This window comes from Lampris incognitus, chromosome 5 (assembly GCF_029633865.1).
Source record: "Lampris incognitus isolate fLamInc1 chromosome 5, fLamInc1.hap2, whole genome shotgun sequence".
Lineage (NCBI taxonomy): Eukaryota > Metazoa > Chordata > Actinopteri > Lampriformes > Lampridae > Lampris > Lampris incognitus.
This window is the reverse complement of record NC_079215.1, coordinates 42861358-42874747: the sequence shown is the minus strand read 5'-3', so window position 1 is coordinate 42874747 and position 13390 is coordinate 42861358.

Genomic DNA, 13390 nt, shown 5'->3' with positions numbered 1-13390 from the left:
TTTGAAACAGTCCGGTTTGTAATGAGATTGTCCATCAAATAGTGCTGAGCGATTAACGGAAATTGCAGTTAATTTTCAATGTTAAAAAAACTAATTGATGGAGATTAGTTATATCATTAGAAACACTGAAACGTGGTTAAGGTATGGGGTTTTTATTCTAAGTCTGCTGATCGGGGAAAAAATGATTCATGGTGCATATTACTGACTGTAGCACTGCAAAACGCAGCAGAAATTGTAGTTTAAAAATAATTTAAACTTTTTTTTATTCTTTCATGGAATTAAATATGTTCACCTGTTGTTTCTACACCCCCTTGGGTGTATATCAATACCAACAACACAAGTCTATCCCTTTGTTCTTGTGAAGATCAACTTCTGGGTTTGAGATCCAGTGATTTCATGTGACACGTGTCCAAATCGTTTTCCAAAGGTCAGAATATTATTTTTATTTTTGTTTATCTGTTTAATTTTTCATTTGCTGCTGTCACTATGCTTCATTTTAAGTTTACTTAACACCAAGTAGTAAGTCACATATGAGGAATTTTCTTGGCGGGATGCTTAGTAAAGATACATACACTACCGTTCAAAAGTTTGGGATCACCCAAACAATTTTGTGTTTTCCATGAAAAGTCACACTTATTCACCACCATATGTTGTGAAATGAATAGAAAATAGAGTCAAGACATTGACAAGGTTAGAAATAATGATTTGTATTTGAAATAAGATTTTTTTTACATCAAACTTTGCTTTCGTCAAAGAATCCTCCATTTGCAGCAATTACAGCATTGCAGACCTTTGGCATTCTAGCTGTTAATTTGTTGAGGTAATCTGGAGAAATTGCACCCCACGCTTCCAGAAGCAGCTCCCACAAGTTGGATTGGTTGGATGGGCACTTCTTTGAGCAGATTGAGTTTCTGGAGCATCACATTTGTGGGGTCAATTAAACGCTCAAAATGGCCAGAAAAAGAGAACTTTCATCTGAAACTCGACAGTCTATTCTTGTTCTTAGAAATGAAGGCTATTCCATGCGAGAAATTGCTAAGAAATTGAAGATTTCCTACACCGGTGTGTACTACTCCCTTCAGAGGACAGCACAAACAGGCTCTAACCAGAGTAGAAAAAGAAGTGGGAGGCCGCGTTGCACAACTGAGCAAGAAGATAAGTACATTAGAGTCTCTAGTTTGAGAAACAGACGCCTCACAGGTCCCCAACTGGCATCTTCATTAAATAGTACCTGTTAAAGCCTGTTTGTGCTGTCCTCTGAAGGGAGTAGTACACACCGGTGTAGGAAATCTTCAATTCCTTAGCAATTTCTCGCATGGAATAGCCTTCATTTCTAAGAACAAGAATAGACTGTCGAGTTTCAGATGAAAGATCTCTTTTTCTGGCCATTTTGAGCGTTTAATTGACCCCACAAATGTGATGCTCCAGAAACTCAATCTGCTCAAAGAAGTGCCCATCCAACCAATCCAACTTGTGGGAGCTGCTTCTGGAAGCGTGGGGTGCAATTTCTCCAGATTACCTCAACAAATTAACAGCTAGAATGCCAAAGGTCTGCAATGCTGTAATTGCTGCAAATGGAGGATTCTCTGACGAAAGCAAAGTTTGATGTAAAAAAAATCTTATTTCAAATACAAATCATTATTTCTAACCTTGTCAATGTCTTGACTCTATTTTCTATTCATTTCACAACATATGGTGGTGAATAAGTGTGACTTTTCATGGAAAACACGAAATTGTTTGGGTGATCCCAAACTTTTGAACGGTAGTGTACCTACATCAAAAACATATATTTTCAAGTAGAAAACAAGTCAAGTCAATTTTATTTGTATAGCCCATTATCACAAATTACAAATTTGCCTCGGTGGGCTTTAGAGCAATACAACAACCCGCCCTTAGACTCTCACATCAGACAAGGAACAAATCCCTGAAAAAACCCTTTAACAGGGAGAAAATTTGGAAGAAACCTCAAGGAGAGCAACAGAGGAGGGATCTCTCTCCCAAGATGGACAACGTGCAATGGATGTTGTGTTTACACAATTTACAGAATACAACACTGAAAGAGGATAACAGAATTGTAATGGAATTATAAGATATATGAAGAATATGATGAGGAGGATGCCAAGCAGTGCCAAGATGCCACCAGAACAGCCCAGGACCTGAGCCACATGACCACCATCAACATATGGACCTGACAGGAGGACAAACTAAACATGCACACAAGAGAGACTAACATCACACTATTCACATATATGGGAGAAGAGACAAGAAAAAACATTAGTCACACATCAGCGTGAGAGAAGGATATAACACTGAAACAGGATAACAAAATTATATGGATTTATGAGATATATTAAAAAAATGTGATGAGGAGAATGCAAAGTAGTGTGCAGGTGGTGACCACCATCACCTTGGACACCTGGGAGGACAGACTACATGTTCACACAGGGGAGACTCGCATAACACCATTCACATACACAGGAGAAAAGAAAGACGACATCATCCAGAGAGAGAGAAAAGACATGAGAATAGAGAACAGTTTGCAATAGTCAGTAATGTATACTCTATAATTTCATCGGCAGAACAGTGGTTGATAAATTCATTGAGACAGAAACTGACCCGCCATACAGTGCAGGTCGTGAAGTAATCTATTTAAAGGCAATTATTTTTCGGTTAAGGCAAAAAATCAGTTCAAAGATTGGATTTAAAGGACTCTACAGACTGTGCCCGATAGCAAAAGGCCCTGCCACCAGTTGACTTCTTTTTAACTTTGGGTACACACAGGAGCCCTGCATTTTGAGAGCGGAGAACTCGAGATGGAATGAACGGTTTAAGGAGATCAGATAGGTATGATGGGGCAAGCTGATTTAGGATTTTATAAGTCAGCAGAAGCACCTTGAAATCTGAACTAACATGAATAGGAAGCCAGTGGGGAGAACAAGAGTTGGTGTAATATGGGCAAATTTTCTAGTTTCAATTAGGATTCTAGCTGCAGCATTTTAAGCCATCTGACACAATTTAGTACTAACATTTAGCAGACCTGAAAATGGAACATTACAGTAAACAAGTCTGGATGAAACAAATGCATGTATTAGAGTCTCTGTGTCAGCCAAGGACAGGAAAGACCAAATTTTAGCGATGTTACATCTTAAAAAAAAAAGCCAGTCTTGTTAATTTCTTTAATGTGTTTATCAAAGGAAAGGTTGGGATCAAATGTAACACCAGGATTTTTGGCTGCCACACTTTGTGAAATCACAGAGTTGTAGATTGTTATTGTTATTTGATCAAATTTAGTGTCTGTGTCTGGCAGGGCCAAAGACCAGCATCTCAGTTTTATCCAAATTTAAAAGCAGGATATTAAGTGACATCCAATTTTTCCACAGCAGCCAAGCAGGCCTTTAAATTAGTAATTTGAGTATAATCATCAGCCTTTATAGGTACATACAGCCGAGTATAATCTGCATAACAATGGGAATTTATTCCATGACTGTGTATAATTTGGCCAAGAGGTGAAATATAAAGAGAAAAATAGAGGGCCTAGAACCAAGCCCTGAGTTATGCCATATTTAACATCAGAGAATGTTGACGTAATAGTATTATAGCAGACACAATTTGTTCTTCCAGATAAGTAGGACTTAAACCAAGAGTGAGCTAGGCCAGAGACTCAAAAACTACAATTTATTCTGTCTAATAGTATACAGTGATCAATGGTGTCAAATGCTGCACTGAGGTCCAGTATTAGAAGGACAGAAGTGGAATCAGAGTCCATAGCTAGTAAAAGATCATTCACTACACTGGTCAGAGCAGTTTCAGTAGAGTGACAGGCCCTGAAAGCCAATTGAAAAAGTTCTTATAGATAGTTTTCTTCTATATGGGTCGAAAGTCATTGATACACAATTCTCTGGAGCACTTTAGAAAAGAATGGGAGATTAGAGATTGGTCAATAGTTATTAAGAGACCCTGGATCGAGGTGCAGTTTCTTAAGTAGAGGTTTGACCACAGCTGTCTCAAAGCTGCTGGGAATAGTGCCAGTAGTAAATGATGAATTAACAACGTCTAACATTGTAGGTCCCAGGAGAAGGCAGAGGTCTTTAAAAAGTTTTCTGGTAAAGGGTCAATTAGGCAAGTAGTTGGTTTTGAAGCTGACATGCGCTTAGTCAGAGTATCAAGAGAGACAGTCTAAAAAGCTGTAATATAACAGGAACTATCTGTGACTCATTGTATGGATATGAATTTCATAAGACAAGATCTGCAGGAGTAGCTGGGGTTGAACACTAATTTTGTTTATGATCTCATCAACCTTATCCCAAAAACGTCTATAAACTCATAGGCCATGGATGGTCAGCAGCTAATAGATGGCTGCTTTTTAGTAAATTCAGCTATGGTGTCAAACAAATCTGGTGGGATTACGTTTATTAATACTTATTAAAGTGAGAGAGATTTGCTCCTTTCGCAGCAGATAAAGCATGCATTTATTTCAATAAAGACTCATGCCAAGATAGGTAAAAAACTTCCAATTTTGATTTTCACCATTTGCATTCCAGTCTACTGCAGGCCACTTAAGAGCACATGTCTCATCATTAAACGAGGGTGTAGGCATCTTTAGTCACCTAGCTCTGGTAGTGAGAGGTGCAACGGAATCGAGAAGACTAGAGGGGGCCACATTTAAGTCACTAGTGAAATTTTCACCAGAGTCTGTCTTTACAATGAGAGGAGCAAGGACTTCAGGCAGCTGCCGGCCAAATGCAGCTACAGTGGACAGACAAATGTTGCTAGTGGCAATTACATCTGTGCCAACATTAACAGGACAGGCCAATAATGCTTCAAATTTGATGAGAAAATGATTTGACACAGCAAATGAGGTTGGCAAGACAGTCAAATCAGAAACAGCTATCCCTTTAGATAAAACCAAATCAAGGGTGTTACCACAGCAATGAGTCGACTCTTGAACAACCTGAGCTTACCCAAAAGTATCAGTAAGTGCCAGAAAGGCTTTACTTAGAGGATCAGCAGCCTTATTCAGATGAATATTGAAATCATCAAAAATTAGAATCTTATCAGAATGAGTAAAAAGACCTGAGATAAATTCTTCAAGAAATAGTAAGGGCCAGGAGGTCAATGCAGTATTACAATCTGGACTGAGCAGAGTCTGTACATGGCTGAGGGCGATGAATTTAGAATAAGAGCCTCAAAAGATTGGAATTTAGATTAGAGTTTAGAAGTTAGATTGAATATAGAATTAAATATTTAGTCAACACCCTCAACTTGTTTATTTGCCTGAGCTACGGACATAAGTAGTCAGGTAGGGAAGTTTCGTTTAAGGGAAGGAAAACATTTGGTTTCAGCTATGTTTCACATAATCCAATATCAAAACTATGTTCAAAAATCAGATCATTTATTAGTCAGGCTTTGGTGGACAGTGAGCCTATATTTATCAAACCAAATTTAAGTGTATTGTTGAAGTGATCAGTATACTTTAGTGCTACCAATACATTAAAAAAAAACAAAGAACATCTAACTTTAAACAAGAAAGTAAAGGGACGTAACTGAATTTCTAATTTGCAGCTATGTATAGGTGGTGTTCTTTTCATTATGCACAATTTAAGTGTAATGTTTTTTTTCTACATAATGGTGATCTGCATTGATAAAAACATATAATTCAGAGGGAACTCTCATCTTAAAGAGAGTGATGAAGAATACAATACAATGTACAGTATAATAAACACTATACCTGCTACTAACTGTAATTCTACTAACTCGTGCAAGGGTAGTTTGACGTATACATTACTAATAAAGGATCTGTGCAAAATGTCCTTGTTGTGTGTACATCCCCAATGTAAAAGTGGCCCCTTTATATTTATTTTCTGCTGGGAGATCGTGGATAGCCATGTCTGCAACATCCCATCTCTGCCATCAAACCCTGCAAACAGCCTGAGGCAGACAGGAATACTTATAGACAATCTAATTAATTTAATTGTTTAATCACACACACACACATTAAATAGTTTGGATTCTACATCACTATATACCAACAAAGAATAGAGGCATAGCTTAACTCCCATCATGCCAAGCAGAGGTCCCATCCTCACTCCTAAGCCATCCATTATGTTGCTTTGACTGTGTATTTCTTAATCATTTTAATCAGATTACCGATGCAAACTTTTGTTACTTGAATAGACTGCAATATATCCTTTGTATTTCTTAGTTTGATAGTTGTTGAGTATTTACAACCAATATTCATGCCTTTTATTTTTATTAGATAAATACAGAATCTGTAAGAGTATTATCTATCCTTTATACTGTTACCTGATTAGTCTGGAATCAACTTCACCTCCCAGTTCTTAAACCATTGTCACCTCTTGGCATTCTGTTTATTGGGAGCAGGCCCAGTTCTAAGGGAGGGCTGGGTGGGCAAAGTCCACTGAGATGGTCAAGTACACACCCTACCTGATCATTTGGGTAACCTGATATAAATTGCGGACTGGCCATCTGAAGCACTGGGAACTCCCGGTGGGCCGCTTGACAATTGGGGTCGATGCAGCACAAAATATAAATAACCCCAGCCCCCACTTAAATTAAGATAACTAAGTGTTGTGTGTCTGGCCGGCCCAGTGCGGTTGGGTATTAAATCTATCAGCCTCTCTCCCAGCCAATTACTTTTGGTCTGGTCCATTCTAATCTTTCCTGGGCCCTGCCCTTTCCCCGTCTCTGTTAAGTGGCGACATTTGGATAAATAGAGGGGTGGAGCAAGACGGGCAAACAAAAAGAGAAAAAACGTAAAGGTGGCTAAAATTATTTCTTTTACTTGTCAGATGGTTCCAGAGATTCTTGCCACCTTGCTGCCAGTGACTTTGTGCCAAAATGTGCTGCTTCTAGCCAGCCTCCTCCTAAGAGCAACACGTTCCCCTTGTTCTATTTAACATCTATTTTCCTAAAGTTATTGTTGTAAATATTGCTCAGTAATCTTGTTTACATAAAGTGTGGTGTGGTTTGTGTGGGTGGTGGTGTATCGCTGGGAGGCGGGGTTGGTGGGCCAGTCTGAGTCAAAAAGTCCAGGGCCATTTTTCATCCCCAGTCTGCCCCTACCTGTATAGCGTTTTTTTTCCGCGTAAAATTCCGCTTCTCATTAGTGTTGAGCACTTTTATTAACACCACTGACGGTTTCCCGAAAAAAAACCCAAAAAAACTCTATACAGGCAGGGGCAGACAGAAGGCCCTTTTAAAATTAGGTTTAACGCCCATATGAGTAGCTTCAGAAATGAATACGCGAAAAATACAACAGCCTTAAGCCTCCACATTTGGTCATTGGTAAACAAGAATATCAGTTATTCCGTCTCTTGGAAAATCCTCGCAAAGAGTAGTGCATACTCGGTTAGGGGCAAAAGATGTAACCTGTGCTTGGCAAAAAAACATTTTATTATTTGCAGACCTGATATGTCCACCTTGAATAATAGAAACGAATTGGCCAACAGTTGTAGACACCGAAAAAAATATCTCCTTTGTAACTATAAGTAAAACGTCTTTATTATCCCCCCCCATTAGATGATGCACATATGATATTTATTAGGTTTTTACATATGCTTTTTTATATATGCTACTTTTAGATATGCTATTTAAAATATGGATTTTTTAAAAATATGTTATTTTAAATATGGGTTTTTTAAATATGTTTTTTTAACTACATGTCCTCCCAACTGTGCCCCAACACCACCCCAATATATAATTCACATGTTACCTTGTTATATTTTTAATGCACGCCATTTCAACAGTGCCCTGGCCCCTAAATGCTTTTCAAAACAAACCCCAGTCCCATTGATTGTAATATTTTCTACCCTTCCATTGGTTGCTATGCATCATAAGTACCTACCCCATTGGCTGTTATAATTTGAATGTTTCCCCATCTGACTGGTCACTGTGCAACCGACATTAGGGGCGTGACGCTGGGCAACGCAAACTGTAATTCTTGTAGCCAGAATGTTTTTGACATTACCTGGCTGGTGCTCTGGTGATGTTTCTCTGTTTCCACTTTAAATGCCCATGTTTTTAACAGACAGGAGGAGGGCTCAATCCCCCAGGCTCCCTTCCTTTTCTGTTATTGACCCTCTGGAATTTCTCGTGGCTAGTCATCTGGTCATCTGTAATAGACCTAGCTGCAGGGTGGTCGTATCAACCACAGCTGTCTTTTTATAGTTGTTTGGCCTGTGTTCAGATTTCCTCTACAGCAAAGTGCATTAGTGAAGTTATTTCTGTATTAGAACGATTTTTTTGGAGTGACATTAGACAATGTGTGTGCATCAATGTGCATCAAAATGACTTTAAGCTGCTTCAGTTGCATTTATATTGGCCCACTCCTAGCTTTATACCGGCCCAAACCAAGGACATTTTAAATCTTATTTCATTTAATTCCAAAACTGAAGAAGGTAAGTTAATAATAACACCCACAACCAATAATTCACCAAGAAAACAGTCATCATGATGTACAGTATGTTGACTGTTTTTTGTTGGTGTTGGTGATTTATTGGTGTTGTTTTTTTTGTTTGTTTTTTTTTGGTCAGCAGTAACGTAATGTTAGATAAATACTGAAAAGCGATAGCATTGAGAATCAATAAGAGTTTCCTACATAATGCGACAAACAGGAGAACTGATGAAAGGTTTTTTTGTTTTTTTTTCCTTCATGGTAAGGTACCTAAAGTCCCCCAGAATGTTTCTCAGCCTCTCTTATCAGCGTGGTCTAGAAAAGTAGAGTAAGAGAACTTGGGCCATAAAATATATCATTCATATAAACTAATGAGAATGCCGGATCACACAAGAACAGCTATTAAGTATTTATTTTTGCAAACAAATAAAGTATGCCTTTATGATGACAATTACGATATGGGTAAATGCAGCACTAAATAAACATGAGTCATAACATTGTGAAACTCAATATTATGAAACAATATTTCATCATACATCTAAATTTCACATCATCGAATATTTCCATAACGTCATAGCATTATCACATTGCATATTTGCATTTAGTTTCAATTTAATTTCACAAGTTTTATTTCAAAACGTTTGTTTTTAAATATAAACTATTTTCATTGTGTATTGGTTCTTTTCCAACAAGCACATTTCCAGATGTTTCTTTTTGTACTGTCTTCATTTCATCGCAACATTGTTCTTCTCATGATGACTTTTATTTCATGGTGTGGTCATCTGTCAGTCAACACGTACCACTCAGTACGTCGACTTGCATGTGGCGGTGTATTCCTTGCGTAAGACTACCTGTCAGCAAACTTTTGTGTGACAAACTTCTTCAGAATTTCAAGCAGTGCCAGAGGGTCTTGGCCCTGGGCCAACCGAGCTAGCATGGGCACCAGGTAAACCGTCCCGATAAGGAGTTTGCAGCCGTGCCAGCTTCAGCAGCAACAGGCAGGAGGCAAAGGCATACCATCCAAATAGCTGGCAGCTTCTCTGCGTGGCTCAAATATAGACCTCTCACCCTCAGCCATGCTGTCAAGTCATAACACACCTGTTTCCCAAGCTTCAACTCAAGAAAATTAAAAATGCAGACCATCTAATGGTCTTTATTTGGGGTGCTCGTGCTTTGTCTGGCCTCGACTCACTCAATGTAAAAGGGTGTCGTTATGAAATAAGTGTCAATATGAAATGAAAATGTTCCTCATTAAAAAAAAGGGAAAGAGTGCAAAATGAATTGCTTGGGTGCTTTTTAGTAAAGTACCGATAAATTACAAAATCGATTAATTAAAAGCAATAAAAAAGCCATTTTGAAATTAAACCTGTATCTTATTAAATAAAATCGAAACTCAAAGTAACAGTTGTAAAAACAATTGAATATTATTTTGTCATAATGAGTTGGGAATTATCAACATCCATCCATCCATCTATCCATTATCCAAACCGCTTATCCTGCTGTCAGGGTGGCGGGGATGCTGGAGCCTATCTCAGCAGTCACTGGGCAGCAGGTGGGGAGACGCTCCGCTCCTCAACAAATGAGGAGCGGAGTATTAAGACAAATGTAGAAAAAAACAAAACTTTAATACATAGCCGTATAAGCCAGGGAGCAGCTGATGACTGCGTGATGCAGGCTTGTACTGCTATGTATTAAAAGGTTTTTCCCTACATCCATCTTTATATGTATGTGTGTGTGTGTGTGTGTGTGTGTGTGTGTGTAACCCACATGACACAGGGCTACAAATAGGCATTGATTTAGAGGTGTAGTGACATGCCGCTCCTTAAGGGGCGCACTATGCAACTCGCTAGGGTAGAGACTGCTACGCGCAGTCGTCTTCCCCCCCCCCCCCTTTTCTTGGAAATTGTGCTCTTGAACCGACGACTGAATTTCAGTATACATAGCCTCAGAAAGTTAAGAGTATTTACATTTTTTGATTATAGAAAGTGTTATGTATAATCAGTGAGTAAAGCACGTTTTCGTGCTAGCTTATTGCTAACCAGTACCACTGAAAAGAAAAGATAACGCTGGATCAGATAGCTGTTAAGATACTCTTCATAAAACCAGTCGGGGTTATAAGAATGTCTAATGTTTGAATAGCCCGTACTTTGGTACGTATTGTATCATTGTGTCATGTTGAATGTTTTAGAAGATAGCTCACGCCAATAGTTCGCTAGTGCTAAGCGCTAGCTTAGTCAGTGAAGCGCTGGGGAATTGTGTAGCATTAAAGATACGTGGCACTTCTCCTGTGGACGTTAAAGCCATTCGGTTTAAGTGGTTAGCGCACTTAAATGATTTGTATTGAGGCTACACTGTGATTGCACTGATTTTGTGTAGCAGAATTATATGTAGTGATTAAGTAATGATATTGCAACTCATATACATGTTAATGGAAAGCATATTGTAAGATGTTCTGAATGAAAATAAATTAATGAGATATCATGTTAGAAACAAATATAGAATGAAATACTTACTATTCTGCACTATTTGTGTAGATTGGTTTTTTTTTAACTACCAGATAGAATTTGGAAGATTGTGATGGCGAGCCCAGCCCAGTGAGACTGTGGACGATCATAGAAGCGGTGGCCTACCGTAGTATATGTCCCAGGAAACGTCCGACAAGCCTGAATCATTCATCCAGACACCAGATAAGAACTCATACACACCAGCCTATTTCCTCTACCAGGGTAGAAATAGTCATCGCTGAAGTATATTCATTACACTCATGGATCAGGAACTGAACTCTTGGACCAACACATACACTCAAGGACAAGGAAATGAATTTTTCTTACATCTCAAACTGCTAACGCTCATTGAGGGTTGTGATTTGAACGAGGTTTTCTTGGTTTGTTATTTTATTTACTTTAAAGAGCTCTATTTTGTTTTATTTCAATTATTTTATGTAAAAGTCAGGGTTGTGTATATTTTGCTTTTGTGAGGCAATAAAATTGTCAACTGTTCAACTACACATCAACTCCTCTCGTGAGTTAGTCAAGGCAAACCCCTCACCAAATCTAGTTAGATGTTAGTGCCTTTACTGCTACCCCTAGATTGCACTGGAGGCATTACACACACACACACACACACACACACACACACACACATATATATATATATATATATATATATATATATATTGCTACATTCATTCATATTATCTATCATAATGGCATATTTATAGAATTTTGACAAAAATAAGATTCATAAGAAATATTGATGAACATGAGCTGGACTTAAACAGCTGCACCAGTTCATTGGTTTGTTAAGTCATTTCACTGAACAAGCATAATGAGAGGTTTGAAATGCTCCTTTTGACTCCTTCTTGTCTTTGGCCTTTGTGATACAACATCACATATATGACTTTTATTTTTGATTGAAAACAAAACCTGTCATAACAATGCATACATTGTTAGCATGCTTAAATTCAGCCCTTTAAATGGGTGTCCAGGTAGTGCAGCGGTCTATTCCGTTGTCTACCAACACGGGGATCACTGGTTCGAATCCCCGTGTTACCTCCAGCTTGGTCGGGTGTCCCTACAAACACAAACGGCAGTGTCTGCAGGTGGGAAGCTGGATGTGGGTATGTGTCCTGGTCGCTGCACTAGCGCCTCCTCTGTTCAGTCAGGGTAGCTGTTCAGGGAAACTAGAGTGGGGGGGGATCCTCCCACGCGCTACATCCGCCTGGTGAAACTCCTCACTGGCAGGTGAAAAGAAGTGGCTGGCGACTCCGACATGTATCGGAGGAGGCATGTGGTAGTCTGCAGCCCTCCCCGGATCGGCAGAGCGAATGGAGTAGCGACTGGGATGGCTTGGAAGAGGGGGGTAATTGGCCGGGTGCAATTGGGGAGAAAAAAGGGGAAATTTAAAAAAATGAATAAATTAATAGATAAATTCGGCCCTTTGTCTACAAGTGTCTTATTCCTGTCTTCATAAACATGCATCAAGCACTTTTGACCTTCCTTCATAATTTGGATCATAGATGTTGCCAGTGCACAGAAACAAAGTGTGCCTTATATAATTACAAATTCTGGCAAATTCATTGTTTTAGGAGTCGCCACTGTCTGTATGTATGGATGCATCTAAGTATACATGTGTTTTAGCCTCTGTGTGTGTATATTGGTGGTTGGTTTTATTTGCAGTTCCCACAGTCTCCATGGCTGAAAGCAGTGCCAAAATGTCTGAACAATCAAAAGAGAAAGTGTTCTGTGGATGTTTGTACTCAGCAGCGTCCACTCTGCTCCCCCCTTCTGATCACAGTCCATCATCAGGAAGTCAAGAAAAAGAATCACAGTTGACTGCCCTTTCATTAGCTTGGACACTGTCACACATTGTACTCTCTGCAGCACTCTCAGAAAGCCAGTATGCATGGGGATGCAAACTGAGTCTTATGGTACATAATGTTTGTCATGAAACACACACACACACACACACACACACACACACACACACACACACACACACACACACATACGGGTAGAGGATACACATATTTGTGCACATTTGTGCATACAGGTCCATGCACACTTTGTTGCATGTATTTGGGCACACACAGAATTAATCTTTGTGCCTTTTTTTGTTTCTTAGTGATTAATGCTGAGTCACCCTGGAACGGAGATAATGGAAATTTGGCTTCATCATTCTCTCTCTGTCTCTGTGTCGCTCTCTCTCTCGCTGTCTCTCTCTGTCTTTCTCTCTCTCTCTCTCTGTACTTCCCTCTGCCCAACCTTTTTAGTTTCCCCTCCCTCCCCTCCTTGCTCCTCTTCCTCCTGTCTTCCTTACCAAACCTAAATTACAGTGCTGGCCTTTAAATTCCAATTAACTGTACTACAGTGGCTAGTTTGACCTCACAAGCCAAGCTGAGATGAGACGCGTGCGTGCAGAGGAGGAGGGAGGGCAGGAAAACCATTTTGCATTCTCCTCCACTGCCCCGGGAAGTGT